The 6769-nt window shown below is 40.8% G+C and overlaps 1 long non-coding RNA gene across 1 annotated transcript; it reads right to left on the bottom strand.

The window, feature by feature from the left end:
- Positions 1–4930: 4930 nt before the first annotated feature.
- LOC139417172 (uncharacterized) lies at positions 4931–6355 on the bottom strand. The gene is made up of 3 exons (XR_011635165.1): positions 5963–6355; positions 5281–5343; positions 4931–5163 (listed from the first exon to the last, which is right to left on the bottom strand). It is a non-coding gene; the product is annotated as an uncharacterized lncRNA (long non-coding RNA).
- Positions 6356–6769: the final 414 nt, after the last annotated feature.

Genomic DNA, 6769 nt, shown 5'->3' on the forward strand with positions numbered 1-6769 from the left:
TTGGGGTTTTCTTTTTTGGCCTTTTTTGTCAAGGGGGGCGGGGTCCACCCTGTACGTTCCAAGTCCATTACGAGTAGAGCGGCAGGCGCAGCAACGACTTTGATCAAGAGCAATTCGTCTTTCACCAGGAGCAAGAAGAGGCACAGAGACCCAGGTTTGCCTGAGAGACAGTAGAAGTGGAATTCTAAAACATATAGAGAGAGACGTTTAAGGAGCCAAATGGGAAAGATCTATCATAACGAGCTTCTGAATAATGAATGCAGGGGCTTAGCCCAGGGGTATCTGATCAGAGGCGGCGTATTGCCCACGTCTTTAGCGTTCGGCGGTAGCGCTCGACTATGCCACTCTTTCCAATCAGCTCGGGCACGATCATTACTTTAACTAAGACCATCAAGATGGCCACCCCCGCTTTGGGTCCATAGTGTTTGATTACAGATGATTTATTACCAAACTGTCATTCACTAACTGGGTCCTGTTCTCTTTCTCTTTCTCTGTGTCACTCCTGCTGTGCCGAGGGATCCTCATGTCGTTATAAAGAGCTCATTTATATTAAAATGAGTATTACCTCTTAATTCTCTACATACATTTTAGACACAGCGTGCAGCACCACCGGGGCTTTCCAATCCCACCTGGCGTCCGCATGGCCTCTGGAATACATCAGATGCTTTATGGCGACGTGAGTTCATGCGCATTTTGTCTTGCTGTGATTCCCCATGAAGGCTAAAGAAGAACGCGGCCCTGGAAACATACATTAAGAGCGGGCATTTCCACGTTTGCCATAATGGAAGTTTAATATACACAAAATAAAACAGACCCACAGCTATTTATGTAGAACCCAACCTGTCAATCATTCTGTTCAAGGGCGTCTATAATGTTCACTGAAGGCTAAAAAGGAAGCGATAGAAATCCACTTTGTAAAAACAGTGATATAAATATGGATGTAAAAACAGCAAATTAATGAAGGAAATTATTACTGTTTCCCACACGTGCACTTCATTATCTTGCACATCTGTTGTGCCAATTGAGGTATGACTAACACACATAACTACCTCACCCCGATCTTCAAAGAGACCACTTACAATACAACCCCAATCCTGGCGGACCTCATTTCATTCCAAACCAACATAGATTCTCAGAAAGAGCTCAGTGATATCCCTCATGTAGGAAACACACAAACACACCACAAGACACGAAAGACATGCAAATGAGAACAAGGTCCAGACAAAAGACATGTGGAGCCAGAGGGAACAGGGACCGAGGGAGGATCATTGGACCACTGAAGACCTGGAAGAGCTCTCCTCAATCAAGGAAGAGGAAATAATAATGGGGGTATTTAATACAGCCAGAAGATGAAAAATAATAACATATTGATTAGAGCAACGTAGCGCTTTCAAAGAGCGTAATGGCCTGATTCATGGTATTGATCACACAGCTGGCTCAGGGGCTGATTGGAGGTTGGGAGGGACCCCGAGTGAGCTCTTTCTACATCTCTTCAGTACACAATTTATTTGGCCGGTGTGCCAGGATCTCTCAACACTGGGTCCAAGGGTTAACCCATGCCGATCAACACATATTCCGTTAGGTTGGCAGCTCTAAACGTACTGTCTTGAACCTTTGATGGGGAATTAATATGTATCATGTTTCAGGTAAGACCCAAATGCAGACTGTGTTGAAGTAACAGTGTTTATTACAGCAACAGGGGCAGGCAAACAACAGGTAAAGGCAGGCATGGGTTGATAATCCAGAGTAGTGGCAAAGGCACAGGATGGCAGGCAGGGTCAGGGTCAGGGGCAGGCAGAATGGTCAGGCAGGCAGGCTCAGAGTCAAGACAGGCAAAGGTCAAAACCAGGAAAGCGAGAAAAAGAGAGATTGTGAAAAAGCAAGAGCTGAGACAAAACGCTGGTTGACTTGACAAACAAGACGAACTGGCAACAGACAAACAGAGAACACAGGTATAAGTACCATAGGAACAATGGGGAAGATGGGCGACATCTGGAGGAGGGTGGAGTCAAGCACAAGTGAAACAGATCAGGGCATGACAATATGACTACTTTCATTTCAGGTTGAGGATGTAATGGATCTCGTCCTCCTCTTCTGAGGAGGAGTAGCGAGAAGGATCGGAAGACCAATTTGCAGCGTGGTAAGTCTTCATGATGTAATATTTAATGAATCAAAACTGAACACTGAAATACAAAAAACAATAAAGTGAACGAGCGAAAACCGAAACAGTCTTGTCTGGCGACATACACAAAGACAGAAAATAAACACCCACGAAACACAGGTGGAAAAAGGCTACCTAAGTATGATTCTCAATCAGAGACAACTAACGACACCTGCCTCTGATTGAGAACCATACAAGGCCGAACACAGAAACCAACATAGAAAAACAAACATAGACTGCCCACCCCAACTCACGCCCTGAACATACTAAAATAAAGACAAAACAAAGGAACTAAGGTCAGAACGTGGCAGAGGAGCCTTTTACATTTCCCGAAATAGTTTGTGTGGGGTATAGTCTGTATTATATATTTTAAAAAATAAAATAAATTGGGTTATATGCTTTCCCTTTTGGCATTGCAGTTTTTCACCTATCCAGTGTTTGTGTCTGTTGATGAGGTATCCAGTGTTTGTCTGTTGTTGAGGTATCCAGTGTTTGTCTGTTGTTGAGGTATCCAGTGTTTGTGTTGTTGAGGTATCCAGTGTTTGTCTGTTGTTCAGGTATCCAGTGTTTGTGTCTGTTGAGGTATCTGGTATTTATATATGTGTTGTTGTGGTATCCAGTGTTTATGTGTGTGTTGTTGTGTTGTTGAGGGATCCAGTGTTTGTGTCCATTGTTGAGGTATCCAGTGTTTGTGTCTGTTGAGGTATCCAGTGTTTATGTGTGTTGTTGTGGTATCCAGTATTTATGTGTGTTGTTGTGGTATCCAGTGTTTATGTGTGATGTTGTGGTATCCAGTGTTTATGTGTGTTGTTGTGGTATCCAGTGTTTATATGTGTTGTTGAGGTATCTGGTATTTATATATGTGTGTGTTGAGGTATCCAGTGTTTGTGTTGTTGTGGTATCCAGTGTTTGCGTGTGTTGTTGTGGTATCCAGTGTTTATGTATGTGTTGTTGTGGTATCCAGTGTTTATATATGTGTTGTTGTGGTATCCAGTGATTATGTGTGTGTTGTTGAGGTATCTGGTATTTATATATGTGTTGTTGTGGTATCTGGTATTTATATATGTGTTGTTGTGGTATCCAGTGTTTATGTGTGTGTTGTTGTGTTGTTGAGGGATCCAGTGTTTGTGTCTGTTGAGGTATCCAGTGTTTATGTGTGTTGTTGTGGTATCCAGTGTTTATGTGTGTTGTTGTGGTATCCAGTGTTTATATGTGTTTTTGAGGTATCCAGTATTTATATATGTGTTGTTATGGTATCTAGTGTTTATGTGTGTTGTTGTGGTATCCAGTGTTTATGTGTGTTGTTGTGGTATCCAGTGTTTATATGTGTTGTTGAGGTATCCAGTATTTATATATGTGTTGTTGAGGTATCTGGTATTTATATATGTGTTGTTGTGGTATCGTGTTTATGTGTGTTGTTGTGTTGTTGAGGGATCCAGTGTTTGTGTCCATTGTTGAGGTATCCAGTGTGTGTGTGCCTGCTGTATCTCTTAGCCTCTCAAACACAGTGGTTCCCTCCCTAAAGGGGTTAACACACGTTGATTGGCCTGGACCCTTTATTTTGGCTCAAAGACAAGCTGCTTTACAATATGCATGGGATAATTGGGATTAGTAGCAGTTTTATATGTAAAGTATATTCATTAAATGCATATTCATTTAGAGAATTGTTGGCAGGCTGGTAGGTGGCTTCTCCATACACATATGTTCTGCTGTAAACGTTTACGGTGAATGGCTTTGACTGTGAAAAAGACTTGAAACTGGCCAAAGTTGACTTTTTCAGTGTATAAACGCCAACGTCTGACCTGGGCCGTTTAGAAAACTCTTCAAATGATCTTATTCCCAGCTCAAAGAAACAGGAAAAATCGATGTCTCAATTTATAGCACTTCAACACCACTCTAAATGTCCCTCAATATAACACAATTAAAGGGAGACAAGCTTATTCAACTGAATGATGCCTTTAACGACAGTCGTTTGTTGTGAATTTTATGTATTTGCTTTGTGAATTGTTGGGGTTTCTGAGAATGTACAATTGCTTCACACAGCTGCATTCTTCTACTCTCATACTCCAAAACCCATAATAACATTACATTTAAGTCATGTTTGACCCACCATCTCTTTTCAGTCTTATGTTCAACATTTAATGATTTATTTTATTTTTTACATTGGATAAAAGTACAGATGCTTCAAAATGGTATATCATACACTGCAGTTGGAGGAAACATGGGTAAGTAAATGCTGCTTTAAAAATTGATAAACTTCAAATCCCATTTAGGAGAAAAGGGCATTCAAACATGTGATTTTCACACATCCTCTACATTAATACTTGGGAAACATATATTTAGAAAAGGAATACTAATACCAAGTTACCCCATTAGGCAAACCATGTACAGTATTACATTGCCTATTGCTGTATAATAAAAATAACCTTTTACATTGAACAGCTACAGTGCTGTTCTTTGTTTACGCCCATTTAGCATCGTTCACACACTAACGGCTTAGACCTAGCCATCTCTTTAAAAAATCACATTGGAACACATGTGACCATGGCAATGTGCTAAAGCAGTGAGGTAGTGCTTAAAAAAACAAAGACAATATTTCAACAATACTTTATTAACTTCAAGTGCTAAAGGTAGTAATTACGAAAAACTTAAAAACACACAAACACAAAGGCTTAGGTAAAAATAATATATTGACCTAGGCGTATATCACAAGATCCTTAGAATAACTTTGGTTCAGGTCATGTTATGATATGAACAAAGGAATCTAGCCTGAGAGCATATTTCTATTCTGCCCTTTGGATCAGGACATATAATGTCCATGGCCTTTTCATTGCAAAAGTCCTGATCTTCTCAAAAATATGTTTGCCGGGTTGTGTCCAGTCCGGGGGATGCATTCACATGTCTGGGAGGAAGGACGTCAACGTTGCACAGCAGCTGTAACCTGGTTCCATCTAAGTGAAAGCTCCATGGCCACAACACCACCAGGCTCCAGACAACTAAAGCTGTATAGGAGGAAAGCAGAGAAAAAATAGACAAGACATGAATACCTTGCATACCAGCAATAACATTCATTGACCCCCAAATGCAACCTATAAACTTAAAGTACAAAAACAAAATACCTGATGTGTTGCATGTTCACCCTCAATCATCTCCTTTTGCTGGTGGCGGAGAGCAGGTTTATGCTGAAAGACCACAAAAATGTGTTAAGAGATGAATTAATTAATGTCCTATAGCTTGTTATTGCTTGTTGACTGCTACAGCTGTACTTACACGCCCTGTAACTGCTTCCAGCCCAACAAAGCAGACACAAGATAACTAGCTAGATTTAGCAAACATTCATAATTACCAACTGGTAAATGGTAATGATCAAGTTAGCAAGCTAGTTGAACATTGCAAAAAAAAAATTACATCTATAATCCAATAGTTAGCTAGCTATTTAGCGATCATTTCATCGTGGCTAGCTAACTCGCCAATTTACAATGTGTCCCTATATTGTAACATGCGGTTTGATAAGCTTGTTAATCGATTAGTTTTTGTACCACAATGGCTATTTTCTGTAGCTAGCTAGTTAAAAACGGGCAAATATGAAAAATAGTATCATCATGTTAGCACATCACCATTCAACATTAACAGAAGAATGCAATTGGCCAGCTCAGCTAGCAGGGTTAGCTGGGTTAACAATGGATAAAGCAAGCTATAACGGTGCCTGTATGCAACGGTCTAGCTAGCTAGCTATATAGCTAACAATGAAAACAACTTTGATACAGTTGAGACGTTGGCAATTTAACAGTAGACTCTTACCAGTGTATGGATTATGATGATTCACGGCAGACTGAAACACTTTCAAAATAATCCTTCCCACTCTGCTTCAACCAGTCCAGACTGCTTTGGGCCGTTCGCGAACGAGTCTTGTAGGTGAACGTTAGGAGCCGGCTCGCATTTCAGAAGAGCCGAATCTATTTATAAAATTTGAAACGAAAATTAAGATATAAATATTCAAAATATTTAAATGAACATAATTAACTAATTAAAAGAAGAAAAAAAAAATAGGCCTAAATGCTCAAGTGCACATACATTCGTTCTGACTGTCTGCTCAGACAAACAGCCTCACCTGTTGTTCCTGTCAATCAGACACGCAGTGTCAACCAATGAACCAAAGATGCGTGAGGGAGGGCCGAGCCAACTCACTCACAGTCACACACTTAGCAGCGGAGGAGAAAGGAAGGACAGCTGTGACAACAACAGCTGGAAAATGAGTCGGAAGCACAGGAGCATTTGGATGCATTTTAATAATGTAGACAATGTTAGAGCAGTGTAGTGTAGAATTTGCCAAAACAAATTCTCATATAAAGCCGGCTCTACGCACAACTTATACCGGCATATGCGAACTGTGCACCCAACTGTGAAGCTAGCTGTAGCGGAGCTTGAGAAACTAACGGGCCTGTTAGTGATAGTGGTGGAGCCAGCACCTCCACACATGGAGATGTATCCACTCAGTCAAGTAGGTCTACTCCGTGACCCACAGCAACACAGTCTTCTATGTACCAGTTTATGCCAAAGTCCATGTCTGTAGTAAAACAAGGCCAAATTGATATTCCATAGGCTAAA

This window comes from Oncorhynchus clarkii, chromosome 9 (assembly GCF_045791955.1).
Source record: "Oncorhynchus clarkii lewisi isolate Uvic-CL-2024 chromosome 9, UVic_Ocla_1.0, whole genome shotgun sequence".
Lineage (NCBI taxonomy): Eukaryota > Metazoa > Chordata > Actinopteri > Salmoniformes > Salmonidae > Oncorhynchus > Oncorhynchus clarkii.